Genomic DNA, 17273 nt, shown 5'->3' with positions numbered 1-17273 from the left:
ACCTGGAGCTTCTCGGGGGTCCACTTCGTCGGGACTCACAAATGACTGGCGTCGTCGTGTGGTCCCGGTTCCACCGAGGGGCGCCGACGTGCACGGCCCGCCCCCTCGTGGTGAACGGGTGTCTGCGCGCCGCTTCCTTTCCAGCTGTGGGGAGGCGCCACCGGAGGGCAGGGAGAGGCCGCCTGCCGACTCCCGCAGCGCCCCTTGCCGCCGCGCCGACCCCCTGAATCCACGAGATCCGCAAAGGGGATCAAGGATCTGCAGTCTTTAAAAGTGCCCCGAGATGAAGGCTGTCCTCAGAGCTTAGCGTTTCTGAACTTGGCTCTTCGCTTCGGGTCAGGCTCCATTCGGTTCAAGGGCTCCTCTTGAGGGTCTGGGTGTCCCGAGCAGGGCTAACACTGCCGCGCTGCGGGGTTGCAGATGCCGGGGACCCGAGACTTCCTGCCCACGGGTCGCTCACAATTAGGACGGAACCTTCGAACATTTTAGCTCACACACGTGGTAAGCAGCTTGCCCTTTTCGGAGCGGATGGTCTCCCTTTTCGTACTTGATTATTGGCCCCAAACCAAGGCTTCCTCCCAAATATTGAATGAGCTGGGTCCACGAGCACACACTGGCGCGGTGAAATGGACTATTTTTCAGATGCACAAATTTCTACGTTTTTAGATTTTCATTTCAGATGGGGACTTGAGCACAATTCTTGTTCCGAACGGACTCTCCTGAGAGACTAGGTCTCTTACTTTTCTGAGAAGCCCTAGAAGTCTCTGCTAGGAAACGTAACGGCTTTGTGGCCGGGCTTACCTGCTAACGCAGACACAGTTTCCGCCGCGCTGCACATTTTCTGAGCAGTTTCCCGAACCAGGCAATGGCCTCAAACGCGTAAAAATGGTAAGGAAGGGACCAGTGGTTCGAAGCCTATGCCCGAGGCCGCCTGTTTTGATTTCCAGTCTTTGATAGTCTTAAAACTTCAGTGCTGTTTCCTACGTCGGTCCCCGGCAATTCCTAGGCCCGCAAATAGTGAACCAAAAGCTAGGAGAGCGGAGCTTCTCCGGCACACGTGACTGTCCTGAATTGGACTTTTTTTTTTTTGAGCAGCAGGCAAAAGTTCCTATTAGAGTATCAGATTAGAAAAGAATGGTATGAAAGCTGTCTTTACAGAGAGGGGACATTCGAAAGTGAATGCCTGCTGGGCTATTTTTTAAAAGCACAAACTCAACATTATTAGAGCTTCATCTAGAGCAATTCTTGTTCCAAACAGACTCTCCGATGGCATGGTGAACACGTGAAGGGTTGTCAAGGGTGTGAAGGAAGTATTTCTGGGGCTACAGCGGAAGCAAAATCGTACCGGTAATGGATTCAACCGCCGCAGCTTAATGTATGGCCCTTAGTTCCAACTGCTACTTTTTTCTCCCTTAAAAAATTAGTTATTCTGTCAAATTCTCACGCCAGGCTTGTTTGGAATGCTGCTTTTAGTTTTCTATGTAATATGTGTGAAGCTCCTATCTCAGAAACCCAGCTCTGCCTAACTAGGTCACGTTTATTTCTTCCTTACCTGGATTTGATTATTTGAGGCCTGCTGCTATCTACGTGGATAGCATCCTGCTTGCCATTTTTTGATAGCCTGTGCCATTAAAAATTAAATTTAACGATCACGGGCTGCTTCTAAAGTACATGCAGTTTGGTCTCATGAACACATGATATCGTAATTTTGAAATATCTAGTTCTATGGTTATCAGAAATGATAGAAAATAACCCCCCTCCCTTATGCCAAATTCAATGAAGACTCCCTTTTCACAGGACTCTCACAAGATTTGAGAATGTGTATCATTTGATTGCGTATTATTTACTAATTACTCTTTTCCTTCTATTTTAAAGAAGAGTGTCCCCAAACAGTGCATTGTTTCTAAAAGACAATTGATGCCAGATGAGATTAAGAATGCAGTTACTATGGTAGAGAACATTTTATTCACTTTACGCGTTGATAAACACTCCCTCAATAACCGCTCCTTGGTTTCTGAAAAGCAACACCCATGCGTCACAAACAGGCAATTCAAGTACACAGAGGCAAGATCTGTAACGAGAAGCTGGATTTCCATAAGATGTGGAAACATTTCATCTCTCAGGTACCAGAGTCCCAGAAGACTCCAGTCGGAAGAGAGGGACTAGGGAGGGAGGCGGGAAGCTTATCTGCGGACTAGCTTGAAGTGCTGTCATTCTTGACCTTTCCTGTTAGGACACCTTGTAGCAGAGTAATGCTCCAAGTGTGTGGCTTTGGATTTGTGCTGCTTTGAAAGGCCCCGTGGCTTTCCAACCAAATCCATGGATGTGTTTGTCTAATAAATCCTTTTTGTAATGCTTTCTCATTTAACTGTTTCTTGTTTTCTCTTAGCAAAGTTTTCAACTAATTTTGTAATTATCAGAGTTTGTATGTATGTGTCCCCTCCCCTCGCCAGCTAGTATTCACAAACTGAGGGTATCTCCACCCTGACCCTACTTTTTCATGCCACGTTAGGTACTTTGCCAAACCCATGCCAAACATACACGGAATGGCTACCCTGGCAGGCAGCATATACGAACACACAGGGCCATTTTCTTTTTTTTTTTTTTAATTTTTTTTTTTAACGTTTATTTATTTTTGAGACAGAGAGAGACAGAGCATGAATGGGGAGGGTCAGAGAGAGGGAGACAGAGAATCCGAAACAGGCTCCAGGCTCTGAGCTGTCAGCACAGAGCCCGACGCGGGGCTCGAACTCACAGACCGCGAGATCATGACCTGAGCCGAAGTCGGCCGCTTAATCGACTGAGCCACCCAGGCGCCCCAACAGGGCCATTTTCAAAGCAAAAGTGAAGCATCTTACAGAATTTTGTTAGTGGCTACAAATTAAATCAACACCTATGTACCAGATTTTTAGGGCATTAACTTCTTAGACTTACTGTGCAAGTTCTTAGTACCTTATAAAGTGCCTGGTAGGTCACTTTTTGGAGTTGCGCCATCCATTGGTCATAGATTTCTGATGTTAAAAAATGACCATTTCAGATCCCCACTTGAAACCCCACAGCCAAGAAGAAGGGGAGTGAGTGGAGAGCGTCTCATACGTTGAGAAATCCCCATCCGTTTTATGGGCACGGATCAATTTAGTGTATTTGTCTTTTTAGAAATAACTGCTAAGCACCTATTGAACTAGTTTAAAAAAAATCTTTTTTACATTTATTTATTTTTGATAGACAGAGACAGAGTACAAGTGGGGGAGGAGCAGAGAGAGAGAAGGAGACACAGAATCGAAAGCAGGCTCCAGGCTCTGAGCCGTCAGCACAGAGCCCAACGCGGGGCTCGAACTCACAAACCACAGGATCATGACCTGAGTGGAAGTCAGACGCTTAACCGACCGAGCCACCCAGGTGCCCCTGAACTAGTTTTAAAAATTATGAATAGGTCAACAAGATATTCTTCAATAAATGCTAATAAGTACACTTAAAAACATAATTCCCCCTCAGGGTGCCTGGGTGGCTCAGTCGGTTACACGTCCAACTCTTGATTTCGGCTCAGGTCGTGATCTCAGATTCGAGCCCCATGTCGGGCTCTATGCTGACAGCTCAGAGCCTGGAGCCTGCTTCGGATTCTGTGTCTCCCTCTCTCTCTGTCCCTCCCCTGCTCGCACTCTATCTCTGTCTCTCAAAAATAAAATAAACATTAAAAACTTAAAAACAACAACATAATTCCCCCTTAAGGTCAACTGAAGGGAAGCATTTAAGCGTGAATGAAGTGGGAAGACCAGATTCAGGGAAAGAGAAATAGGAAATGTCCCTTCTTGCTTCTAGTTGGAAGAAAATCCCACGGGAGCCCAGTTGTGGAGACAGAGGGAGAGGGAGCCTTGGAGACTGGAGGACTCGGTCCCTGCAGGAAGTGGGAGGGGAATGCCAGCTGGAGAAAGCCAGGCTTCCCCATACCTAACCCTCCCTGGTTCTCTGGGGCTGTGGTTATCAAGGACCACAGGTGAGGCCCCTGACCTCTGAGTGGCTGGGTTCGAAGCCACTTCCACCCCCGAGTCCATATATGAACTTGGCAAGTTCCCTGTGTCTTGGGCCTCAGTTTCCTCACCGTGGTGCCTAGCTCAGATGAGCAATTCGTATGGAAAACACTTAGTTCCTGACACATTGAAGGTAGTTGTTATGCCCAGTTTGACGCTGGGAAGGACGGTAAACGCGCTGTACCTAGCCCGACCACCTCATTTACAAAATTTTTACTGCAGCATAATAAACATACAGAAAACTGAAAATACCCGACGCGTACAGCTTGGTGCCTTTTCACAAACAGAATACACCTTCCTAGGGGCACGTGGCTGGCTCAGTGGAGCGTGTGACTATTCATCTCGGGGTTGCAGGTTCAAGCCCCACTTCAGGTGTAGAGATTGCTTAAAAATAAAATCTTGAAAAAAAAAAAAAAGAATATACCTTTATAATCAGCATCCAGATCAAGAAACTGAACAGGATGGGCATCTCAGAGCCCCCTTGTGTCCCCTTCCAGTGATTACCTCCCCCACGGACATCCGAAAGCATAGATTACTTGTGCCTCGTTCTCTTTTTCTTTTCTTTTCTTTTTTTTTTTCAACTTTTTTTAAATTTTTTATTTATTTTTGGGACAGAGAGAGACAGAGCATGAACGGGGGAGGGGCAGAGAGAGAGGGAGACACAGAATCGGAAACAGGCTCCAGGCTCCGAGCCATCAGCCCAGAGCCTGACGCGGGGCTCGAACTCACGGACCGCGAGATGGTGACCTGGCTGAAGTCGGACGCTTAACCGACTGCGCCACCCAGGCGCCCCCTCTTTTTCTTTTAATTATGGAAAAGGAATCCGGCAGTATATATACTCTTTGTGCCTGGCTGTCTTTGCTCAACATTATTTATGAGTTTCATCCATGTTGTGTGGCATATAGTTGTAGATTATTCCTTCCTGTTACTGTTAGCATAGCACTGTAGACACAACTCATTTATCCATTCTACTGGTGGTGGGTGATCGAATACTCCTTCATTATTTTGATTGAACTGTCTTACACACATCTTTTGGTAAACATATCTCCCTATTTCCGTTGATAATGTATCCAGCAGTGGGGTTACTGGGTGCGCAGATGCCTAGCTTTAGATACAGTCAACCAGTTTTCCAGCGTGTGGGGGCAATTTCCATTCCCACCTGCAAGGGAGGAGAGTTCCAGGTGTTCCACATCCTCCCAACATATAGTATGGACCACCTTTTCCATCTGATGGTCCTGGAAGCTATGTAGTAGGCATCGCACTCTGGTTTTAAATTTCATTTCCTGACGGGTAATGATGTTGACTACCTCTCCATATGCCTGTTGGCCATTGGCGATCTGTTTCGGTGAATGCCCTGTCACATCTGCCCACTGGTAAGACAAACTGAGTCTTGGAGAGGAGGGGACTTGCCCCAGGTTGTCCGTGTTACTGAAGAAACTGAGACTCGGCGAGGTTATGAGACTCGCCTAAGGTCTCACAGTAAGAGAAGAGCAGAGCCTGAAAGCTGGGCCTGATGACTCCAGGATGATTTAAATTGTACATGAGGCCACCAGTCATATAAAATATTTGGTAATTTTTTTTTAATGATCTGAGCGCTGCTTGGGCATTTAAAAAATGTTTATTGGGGCGCCTGGGTGGCTCAGTTGGTTAAGCGTCCGACTTCAGCTCAGGTCATGATCTCACAGCCCGTGGGTTCGAGCCCCGCGTCAGGCTTTGTGCTGACAGCTCGGAGCCTGGAGCCTGCTTCGGATTCTGTGTCTCTCTCTCTGCCCCTCCCCTGCTTGTGCTCTGTCTCTCTCTGTCTCAAAAATAAATTAAAAAAAAAAAACATTTAAAAAAATGTTTATTTTTGAGAGAGAGAGAGAGATAGAGAGTGCAGGGGAGGGGCAGAGAGAGAGGGACAGAGGACCCTGAAGCAGTAGTTATAGCTAAGTATCAGTGTTGGAAAGAAAGGGTATTCCATTGCTCCTCCGTCCTCCCTCCCCCTCCTCCTTCCTTCCTGCCAGACTTGTACTGAGCACCCATTCTGTGCCAACTGTTTTGGATGGTGGGAATTTAAGTCAAATGAGTTCCCAGACACAGGGTAGGTTACAGTCTGTGTATTTCTATCTTTTCTGTGATCATGGTGGTTTGTGGAGACAAAAAGAAGACAACCCACAGGGCACCTGGGTGGCTCAGTCTGTTAAGCGACAGACTGGCTCCGGTCACGATCTCATGGCTCGTGAGTTCGAGCCTTGCCTCTGGCTCTTGTGTTGACAGCTCAGAGCCTAGAGACTGCTTCCGATTCTGTGTCTCCCTCTCTCTCTGCCCCTCCTCTGCTCACTCTCTGTTTCTATTTCTCTCTCAAAAATAAACATTAAAAAAAAATAAAGAGAACCCTTTATTTTCCCTCTACCACTTACCAGCTATGCAATCTGAGGCGAGTTTCCTCAAATGTCTAAGCCTCCAAGAGGCACATATATGCACTTAGTAATTGTTAAGGTTTTTCTTGCCAGTGTAGAGATTGGCTTATGTAGGTAACCGAGGGGTTGGACCAAGGCCCAACCTTGGGATTTTTTTTAACGTTTTTATTTATTCTTGAAGGAGAGAGAGACAGAACATGAGCGGGGGAGGAGCTGAGAAAGGGGAGACATAGAATTTGAAGCAGGCTCCAGGCTCTAAGCTGTCAGCACAGAGCCCAATGAGGGGCTCGAACTCACAAACTGTGAGACCATGACCTGAGCCGAAGTCAGACCCTTAACTGACTGAGCCACCCAGGTGCCCCTTAAAGATTTTGTTTTTAAGTAATCTCTACACCCCATGTGGGGCTCAAATTTAAAACCCTGGGATCAGGAGTCACAGGCTCTAATAACTGAGCCAGCCGGGCACCCTGGGGACTGCATTTTCAATAAGCACTCTTTTTTTTTTTTTTAAGTTTTATTTATTTAAGTAACTTCTACACCCCATGTGGGGCTGGAACTCATGACCTTGAGATCAAGAGTCAGCATGCTCCTCTGGGCCAACCAGGCGCCCCAATAAATGCTCTCCCGGGCAGCTGCTGATTACACAGTGCTCATCCTTTGCGAGATTTACTCTGGCCAAGAACACAGGGGGCGGGAGAGGACAGTAGACAGTCCACACAAAAGAGCTGAGTGGACAATCTTGTAAAATTATTTATTTTACAAAATCGATTCCCTTCTTGTGAGTCATTTTCTTTCATGTGTAGTTAATACATTTACAAAAGGAGCTGCTGTTCTCTTTGCTTTTATTTTCTTAAAAAAAAATTTTTTTTAACATTCATTCATTTTTGAGAGACAGAGACAGAGAGAGAGAGAGACAGACAGACAGAGTGTGGTTGGGGGAGGGGCAGAGAGAGAGGGAGAGAAAACATCCGAAGCAGGTTCCAGGCTCTGAGCTGTCAGCACAGAGCCGGATGCGGGGCTCAAACTCATGAACAGCGAGATCATGACCTGAGCTGAAGTCAGATGCTCAACTGACTGAGCCACGCAGGCACCCTGTCTTTACTTGTAAATAACCTGCAGATCCTAAGGCAAAAGGGGCCGGGTCTGGGGGACAGTTAGGCTGCACTTTGAGAGCGTCACACTCATGAGGTCCCAAATTACCACAAACGTGCAGGAAGGTTTCAAAGTAACCATTAAAAGGCTAGTTTCTTCCCTTTTTAAAAGGTCTTTTCTTTCACAAATGCATTTTTTTCTAAGGGGTTCTGGGGGGGCACAGGGGGCTCTTTTTGGTACATCATCATTTGTGGCTCTAAGTCACTCTAAGTTCTTAGGGATTCAGAATACTTAGTTCCTATGAATGGGGCACTTGGGCGCCTTGGTTAAGCGTCTGTCTGACTTCAGCCCAGGTCTTGATCCTACAGTTCATGAGTTCAAGCCCTGCATCAGGCTCCGCACTGACAGTGCAGAGGCTGCTTAGAATTTTCTCTCCCTCTCTCTCTCTCTCTGCCCCTCCTCGGCTTGTGCTCTCTCTTTCAAAATAAATAAACTTAAAAATTAAAAAAAAAAAGAGTACAGTACTAAGTACCATAGAAGGAAACTAACCAACTCCTCTTGGAGCCTAAAAATCCCCACTCACATCTAAGCAAGATTCTGATGGAATCTTTTTAAAGACATCAAAACAAAGTTCAAGCACATCTCTAGTGTAAAATGAGCTTCTTTCCATATAGTTCAGTAATATTGGTGAATAGAGCCCGTAGCAATTATTCAAGAGATACCACAAAAATACCGCGTCTTGTCTGATAAATTCACAAGGTGTCTTAATAAAAATACCTTATACACTTCTAAATCTTTCAAAACATTTTAAGTCTTTAAGCTTATTTATTTATTAAAAGATTTTATTTTTAATTTTTTTAAATTTAATGTTTATTTATTTTAGAGACAGAGAAAGACAGAGGGTGAGCAGGGGAGGGGCAGAGAGAGAGACAGAATGCAAAGCAGGCTCTGGGCTCTGAGCTGTCAGCACAGAGCCTGATGCAGGGCTCAAACCCATGAACCCTGAGATCCTGACCTGAGCCAAAGTCGGAAGCTTAACAAATTGAGCCATCCAGGCGCCCCAAAAGATTTTATTTTTAAGTAATCTCTACACCCAACGTGGGGGCTTGAACTCACAACCCTGAGATCAAGAGTTGCACGGTCCACAGACTGAGCCAGCCAGATGCCCCTCAGCCTTTTTTTTAATCGGGAAAATATACATTACGCCGAATTTACCATTAAAGCATTTGATTTAGTGGCAAGAGGTATGGCCACAATATTAAGGAACCATCGCCTCTATCTGGTTCCAGAACGTTTTCATCCTCTCACGCGGAGACCCTGCACCCATTAAGTAGTTACCATCCATCCCCACTGCCTGTACATTAACAGCCACTAGTCGGCTTCCTCTGCACATTTGTCTTCCCTGGACATTTCCTATAAATGGGATCATATAAAACACGGCCTTTCTTGTTTAGCTTCTTTCTCATGTAACGTTTTCATTGTGTTCATCCATGTTTTAGCAGGTGTTAGTACTTCACTGCTTCTCATGGCTGATTAATACCCACTGTAGGGAGAGCCCACATTTTGGCTATCCATTCCTCAGTCGATGGACATTCGGGTTCTTTCCACACTTTTGCGATTGTGAATAATGCTGCCGTACACATTCGCGTAAGAGTTTTTGTTTGCACGCCTGTCTTCAGTTCTCTTCGGTACGTAAGTAGGGGTGGGATTACTGGCTCACGTGGTAATCCCATGTTTAAGTTGTTAAGGAATCCTAGAGTATTCTGCACCCTTGTACATTTCCCACCGGCAACAATGAGGGCTCCGATTTTTCCACATCCTTACCAACAACTTTTATGATTACTGTTTTTTTTTTAATTTTTAATGTTTATTTATTTTTGAGAGAGAGAGAGAGAGACAGAGACAGAGAGAGACAGAGCATGAGTGAGGGAGGGGCAGAGAGAGAGGGAGACACAGAATCCCAAGCAGGCTCTAAACTCTGAACTGTCAGCACAGAGCCCGACGCTGGGCTCCAACCCACAAACCGTGAGATCCTGACCTGAGCCGAAATCGAACCCTTAACCGACTGAGCCACCCAGGAGCCCCTGTTATTACTGTTTTCAAATTAAAACCAATTAGCCGGTGTAAAATGTATCTCATTGTGGTTTTGATTTGCATTTCGCTAATCACTAATGATATTAAACATCTTTTCATGTGCCTGCTGGCCATTCATAGGTCTTTGGAGAAATGCGCATGTAAACCTTTCGCTCACTTTCTCATTGGGTTGTCTTTTGTTGTTGAATTTTAAGAATTCTTTGTATATTCAAAACACATACCCTCCTCCTCCCCCTCTTTTTTTGTACATTAAAATAATTATACTCCCAAGACTCCTCCCTCCCTTCCTTTGCACAATTACTGAGCACCAGCTGTGTGCCAAGTGCTAACCTAGCATCTGGAAATGCAACAGGAAGACCCTGGCTGGGCCTGGGACAGGAGCTCGGGTGAGTGAAAGTCACAGACAGGTGCACACCTGGTGCAACAAAGTGTAGAAAATGCCATGGCTTTCTTGTCAGCCGTTTCTGTATGAAGCAACACTCTCCTTAGCACTGATGTCATTTGGAATTCGGGCTGGAAATAAATAGGCTATTGATGTCACTTCTGCCATGCTTGTTCTATACAGATCTGGTTTGTGTTTTACAAAGGTCTTGCCAGGCATTTATAACTCCCAGGGTGTGGCAGACACGATTAACATAGAAGCTAATGTTATTTGCGAGATATGTTCAAAGGATCAGAGTTACTTGTTTTCCTGAGATGAATCGTGATTGGTTTTTTTTGCCCTTACAAACTTGCTAGCTTTGGGTTGCCTGGGTGGCTCAGTTGGCTAAGCATCCGCCTTCGGCTCAGGTCATGATCTCACGGTTCGTGGGTTCGAGCCCCGCGTCGGGCTCTGTGCTGACAGCTCGGAGCCCAGAACCTGCTTCAGATTCTGTGTCTCCCTCTCTCTGTGCCCCTCCCCTGCTCATACTCTCTCTCAAAAATAAATAATGAAGATTTTTTAAAATTTAAAATAAACATTAAAAAAATTTAAAAATTAAATATAAATAGAATTTCTAACATTTTCTTCCTGCACATCCTTATCACATCTTACACTTCCTCCCAGACTGAATCCTGACACATTGCTTTTCTCTGCCTGGGCGGCCAGATCCTCTAGCAGGCAAGGCCTCACCTTAATCCCTTAGCACCTGCTACATTTTGTCTGGAGTCAGGGCTTCTTCCGTCTGGGAGAGCCTGCCCGTTTCTTTCTCTCTGTCTCTCGCTCTCTTTCTCTGCCAATTCATCCACATATCTTGGGGATCTTTTACCTCTCACACTGGAATATGTTGGCACTCAATCAATTGCCATTAAATGATCGAACTACCTTTCCACCTTTTGGTGGGTCTCATATTGTCGTTTTCTCTGGTGTTTGGGGTTGGTTCTATTTTTCCACAACCTTTTCAGAAATTTGGATAACGAGTCTGAGGCAACACCACACTAAAAAAGAAGTTGTTCATAACTTTTGTGTAGCAATAGAAGCAATTTTTTTTTTTCCCTTTCAGGTCATCACAGATGTATAAGCTCAATAAAAATCAACTACTTAGAAAAATGGCCACACAGTTGAATGTCGCAGTGGGAAATTGCTCTAAGTTTTCCAACTGCCTTCAATTTGTTCGCTACCCCTTTCAGAGACGGCACCATTCCGTGGACCACGCCAGCCTGCTTTGCTCTCCTCGGAGACCTGGATTTAGAGTCTTAGCCTTGAAATTGGAAGAATCCTACTTCTAGGACTTTATCCTACAGCTACACTTTTATGAAATGTCACAGATCAGGTTATCTATTGTGACACACTTTGCAATAGCAAAAGACTGGAAATAATCCAAGGGTCCTGCAATGGGGCTATTAAGCAGCTGTAAACAAAAGAATGAGGGCCCTCTCTCCCTATTGACACAGAAGGAGCTCTGGGGCACATATAACCTGCTCTCAGGGGTGTTAGAAAGTGGAGAAAATAATGGCATGCATTTGTATTTGCTTCTATTTGTATGACGAGTCGAGAAACCAGAAGCTAATACAAAGAGTTGCCCTTGGTAGGGGATGCTGACTGATGGCTTTGGGGCAGGAGGAAGAGTTCTTGGGGTGTACTTTTAAATTTGCTTTGACTTGTAAATGAGGCAAAGTATTAACTATTTACAAAACAAAAAGAAGTTGCTTGGGAGTGAAAGTGTCGGAGAGGAAAGTAGTTCTATAGAGTTGTCAAAAAAGAAAGAAAGAAAAAGAAAATAAAGAGCTACATGCTTTATACAATTGGATGACTTCCAAAGTTCCTTCAAATATCTCACTCTTTGGAAATTAGGAAGAAAATTGGAACTGTTTTTTTCCACAATCTGCCCAGTAGGGCACTGGGCTACCTCTTTGGATTTATGACAAGTTTCCTTAGAAAACTAACATACGTGGGAAGGTGTTACCAAAGCTTGTTTCAAGGACCAGAAGAAGGCCAGCTCAGAATGAAGTTCCTAACATATAATCCAGCCCAACTGTGCTTTGCTTCCTGACCTCCAAGGGGCAGATGAGAAAACTCTAGGGTGGTCATGAGTAGGGCCAGAGTGGGAACAATTTCTGAGCTATCTGAGCACCACTTCAACTGTTAAAAAGTTGCCTTTTTGGGGCGCCTGGGTGGCTCAGTTGGTTAAGCATCCAACTTCGGCTCAGGTCATGATCTCACAGTTTGTGAGTTCGGGCCTCGCATCCGGCCCTGTGCTGACAGCTCCGAGCCTGGAGCCTGTTTCGGATTCTGTGTCTCCCTCTCTCTCTGCCCCTCTCATGCCCATGCTCTGTCTTTCTCTGTCTCTCAATAATAAATAAACATTAACAAATTAAAAAAAAAGTTGCCTGTTCTAAATAAAATTTACTCCAGCAGATCCCAGTAGTAAAACAGTTGCCTTTTTAAAAAAAATGTTTGATTTATTTCTGAAAGAGAGAAACAGAGAATGAGCGGGGTTGGGGCAGAGAGAGAGACACACACAGAATCCGAAGCAGGCTCCAGGCTCTGAGCTGTCAGCACAGAGCCCGACGGGGGGCTTGACCTCGTGAGACACGAGATCATGACCTGAGGCCGAAGTCGGAAGCCACCCAGGCACCCCAAAACAGTTGCCTTTTTAATTGGCACTTCTCTAGCTTTCTAAGTATAAGACATGATTTACTTAGATTTCAGTAGGAATCTGCAGAAGAGGGAAGATTCAAAGCCAGGGGATGATGGTGAAGTTTTGTGAAAGAACCTTTACTCATTATTGTAAATAAAAAGATTAATGCCCCCGTGGTTTGAGCCACTGGGTAGCTTAGAAGTAGGTAGGTCTTTTACTATGACATTTATTAGAGGTCTTCAGGATAACCCATTTTACAACACGGATAAGTGAGCAATGGGATCTCAGGTTACCCCGGCAAGGAGCGGAGTCAGGATTGACTTCTAGATTCTCTGACTTCAAATAAAAGCTATCCAAGTTTTGGCACTCAGAGTTAGCCTTCATGGAATCAATAAAAAAATCATTGCAAAATACACTGAGCTTATTAGTATCTGGATAGATAAGGATGTAAATATTTAACTAGCACTTGAGATTTCTCTTATTTTTTTAAGTCATGAGCAATGCAAATAATTTCCAACATAAGTGGCTGCAAACTCACTACTTGGATTTTTTTGTAAAAAAAAAAATGGACTTTAACCTTGAACTTTCTTACTTGAAATTCCTTCTTCTGATTGTCTCAAGTGTGGAACTTGATAGGGTGGGAAACCTGGCTTCTTGGCTGGTCCATTACCTATTTCTTGTAACATTGGCTGGGGCCTTTACCTTGGAGTCTTGGATTTGTCTTTAAAAGTATTAGATTACATGTTTAAAGCTCTTCAGCTCTAAAATCTACTATGCATTTATATCTCTAATTCATAATTTCAAAATACATTTATTATGCTTCAACATTGAGGATTAGCTGACTTTTCACCTCCACGAGACGAGTCTCTTTTTAAACACTTGCTCTTGAGCTGATTTAAATAGTCCTCTCCTCTAGCTGGGTAAGCCCAAGTGGCTGGTTGGCCTCTATCCCCCTTCTGGTATTTTCCATTCTTTTTCTACTCAGACTTCCAGGCACACGGTATACTCCAGCTATAGTCCCCAGATCCCAGAGTCCTCGGAGGCTCCCTTCCTGGATCCAGTTCTGTCCCCATGAGATTTGGGGATGTCATGGCCCATGCTAAGGACTGGTCTCCCTCCTCCTCTCCAGCCCTCAACAGTATAAACTTACTGCACCCAATGACATTCCTCCAGCACTTAGATAATGGACAATAATGGTTTGAAGTGTCCTCTTTTTTTCAACCCCAGCTTCCAGGGCTGTCATCTGCACTGCCGTTCCTAGTCTGAGAGTGGGGAGGGCTTTGGGCCACCGGGGCTTTTGGAATCTCAGGATCGTACTCCCGTAATGGCCACTTGCTCTGTCACTAATTCCCGTCCACCGGAAAACAGTGTAGAATAATAATTCCTACTAAGGCACCACGGAGATGGTTTCTGGGAGGCTGTAAAAATCCCGCAAGACAGGTTCAACCTTCAAGAACTTATAGCCTCCATGGGATGATAAGACATAGCTAGAGCTAGAGGTGTATGGTAGGTGAAACAGTGACAGCAGGTGGGTGACCACTGTGGCCTTTGTAGCCAGGATGGGTGTCATGTGGCAGGTGTGGAAGGACAGGAGCTGCAGCTAGATTTTTTTTTTTTGGTTGCATCTAGACTTCTTAAGTGGAGTTCAGCTGCTGGGGAGAGAAAAGAAATACTCCTGGCAGGCAGATCCTCCTACTAGAACCAACATTTTAACTGCAAAATTTCTGAATCGCTGCCTATTGTTCCCAGTTCAGACCTAAGTTCAGAACTTTTACCAGCTACTCCTCCCCACCTCTCGTTACCATTTTGCTTACCTTGCTCCTGCCAGATCCCTTCTGGACTTAAGCAGGTTTATTTCAGATTCAAATGTCTGCCCCACCCAGCCCAGTGCTGTAGCAGCTGGGAGGACAAGTCGTGCAAAGTCGCCAAGTCTTTAGTAGGAAGATCTCTTTTTAGGGTAAATGAAATCTGGAGGGAAGGAAAATTTCTCCTGCTGGGTAAAAATCACCAAACACTTATTTTCTGAGTGTCTTTACCAGACTTTCTCCTTGGCTGTCAGCTTGGAGTTTTCCTTTTTACTCAATTCAAGGCCAAGTAGTGTAGGCTACACTAATGACAAGTAATAACGAGTTAGACACTGAATGAAGCAATAAGTCAGAGGCCTGCAGAATCCATAAATTGTTTTACTGGGTACCAAATAATTGAGGGTTGCTGATAGGAGAAAATGACTTGTTTCCTCTTTTTGTGTAGTTATAGCTCTTTTAGATGGTCAAGGTTGCGAGATTTCAGTTCACTCCTGTTGAAAGAGCACTTCCTGAAATTTCTCCTTCCTGAAGTGACCCCTGTGCTCTTGCTTGATGTGAAACCCTCTACAGAAGCAGGCATGTAGGCGCTCAAGGGACTCTGTTGAGTGAACTAATGAAATTAATTTAGGTGTTGGATGGGTCTGTCTCTATATCTCCCAGATTTATGGCTCCTGAATAATTAGTTGAGTCTATGAATAGTTTTAGAGGCTCAAAAACCTTTGTCAAGTATGGTCTGTTTTATAGGTTTCTAGATTGTACAAGTAAAAAGCATACAAATAGAGCAGCTCTGTTTCTTGGTTGAAAACAAGCTGCTTTCCAGTCCAGGGCTCCAAGGTCATTCCACTACTAGTAGAAAAACCATAAAATATTATCATGTTGTTTGTAACTATTGCATTTTTTTTCTGATAAGAGAGAAAAGAGATAAAAGCCAGACATTCTCAGGTGTTCTTGAAAATGGTTTTTTTTTTTTTTTTTTTTTTGGTAAAGAGCATCTTATCTGTGAGTCCAAAGGCAATGCAACATATTTTGAGGTTACACTCAGATCTTGGGTGTCACGTTCCCTTCATGAACACAGAAACGCCTGACCCTACTTGCCAAGGCAGAGCTGAGGATTCCTGGGCTCTGTAAGAGTTTCCAGAGCTGGGCTTGGCTCTATATACCTGCTCAGGTCTGTGGAGCAGGACCTTGGAGGAAGGATCCCTCTTTGAACTCTAGGGCAGAATGACCTAACTTCCAAGAAATCATACTGTGTTCAGTTTTGTGGAGGGACATCAAAGAACTAAAAGGCAAAGTCCTGCTCTCAGTGAGCTCCAGAGAGCATGTGGCTGTAACAACTGGAGTAAGTGACATTGGTCTAGGGCAGGTGGAGCCAAGGAGGACTGAATCCCTTTTGGTGCCTTGCTCTGGGCATCTGCGGACACGGGCTCTGCTGTTTACAGCACTGCCTCTGTCCCACGCCATTTTCCAGCCCTGACCACATTAGCTTGGACTTTACTTTCTACTCAGCTAAGGCTAACCTTAGTTGCTTATTTGTGCTGAATGTCTCCCGTGTGCCTCCCTACCCCAACCAGTCTCCACCCTTTCCCACAGAACCGGTGTCCCAGGAGGGTAACCTGCAGAAACTTCCTTAAAGGGCTCCCTAGGTCTCTAGCTTCCTAATATGTTCAGCCCACGGAGAACTCTGGCAAGAGATGAGAGTTTGGATGCTTACCACTCCAGCACCCTCCCAGTGGGGTCACTGATGACCACAGCTCAGGCAGGTGGCCTCTCCTTTCTTTTCTCTCTTTGGGTTTTGGGAACCCCTCCCTGCAGGCCAGGATTCACAAGGGTGCACTGAGCCCAGGTTGCTTTCCACCCTTGTGGTTTACCACTCCACACTTAAATAATTCCTTTAACAAATGCATCTCAGATTTCCAGTTTGGAGTGTGCCATTTGTTTCCAGCTGGGAGCCTGACTGACCACTATGGTTTCATGAATCATGGTGCCGTCCTTTGTCCCTGCCATTGTCTTCCACCACCCACGGAGAAGGGCAGTGGTACACAGGGCTGGGCTGCCTCTCACCCGTGGGATAACCCTGGGTAAGTGGCTTCTCCTCTCCCAGTCTCTGTTTTCCAATATATAACAAAAATTGTGTAGGCTAAGTGATGATGTGCAAGTCCCTTCCGATTCTACTACGAGATAATCCTGGACTGTCCATTTTGAGTTCTGAGTTTTTATCACGGATTGTGCAGGGCGCTGCAGACAAACTTACACGGAGTGCCACGAGGAGGTGGGCCGTGTGTTTACCAGCTGCCGTGATGACTTCTGGGGGTGAGTTCAGAAGCTCACAGGGTTCGAGGGGTCCCGCAGCCGTATCTGAGGTGTAGCTGGGTGGGAGCCCCACAAAAGGCTTTGTGTGGCAAGGAACGGGAGCTCGGCCAAGGAGCCCTGGGCTGGGGATCGAGCCTGTCGTCCATACCCTCGTGGCTGGGGCCCAGGAGACGCCGCGAGCCCCAAGGGCGCCCAACAGACATTTCATCCTTTCAGGCCTCGTCTTCCCGCCAGCAAAGGGCGGGAGGTGAGCGACCGACTGAAAGGCACGGGCCAGGCCAGCACGGGAAGCGCAGGGACGCGGCGGCGGCCCAGAACAGTCGCGCCAAGGAGATCCGAGCAGCCTTTCGAACCCGTGGTGGGAGGCGGGGTCCCCGAAGCGCGGCAGTCTGGGGGCGGGGCGGAGGCCGGGCGCACGGCGATTGGTGCCCAGCCCTCTGCCGCCAGCCAATGGGCGGCGAGGGCGTCCCGGGGGCGGGGCGG

At 45.9% G+C, this 17273-nt stretch overlaps 1 long non-coding RNA gene across 1 annotated transcript; it reads right to left on the bottom strand.

The window, feature by feature from the left end:
- Window positions 1-14842: 14842 nt before the first annotated feature.
- LOC122231835 lies at window positions 14843-17227 on the bottom strand. The gene is made up of 2 exons (XR_006209089.1): window positions 16732-17227; window positions 14843-15090 (listed from the first exon to the last, which is right to left on the bottom strand). It is a non-coding gene; the product is annotated as an uncharacterized LOC122231835 (long non-coding RNA).
- Between the last annotated feature and the right edge of the window lie 46 nt (window positions 17228-17273).

Source organism: Panthera tigris, chromosome D2, assembly GCF_018350195.1.
Source record: "Panthera tigris isolate Pti1 chromosome D2, P.tigris_Pti1_mat1.1, whole genome shotgun sequence".
In the NCBI taxonomy this organism is placed as follows: domain Eukaryota; kingdom Metazoa; phylum Chordata; class Mammalia; order Carnivora; family Felidae; genus Panthera; species Panthera tigris.
Note: the sequence above shows the minus strand (reverse complement) of the source record. Positions and strands in the feature narration are given on the sequence as shown.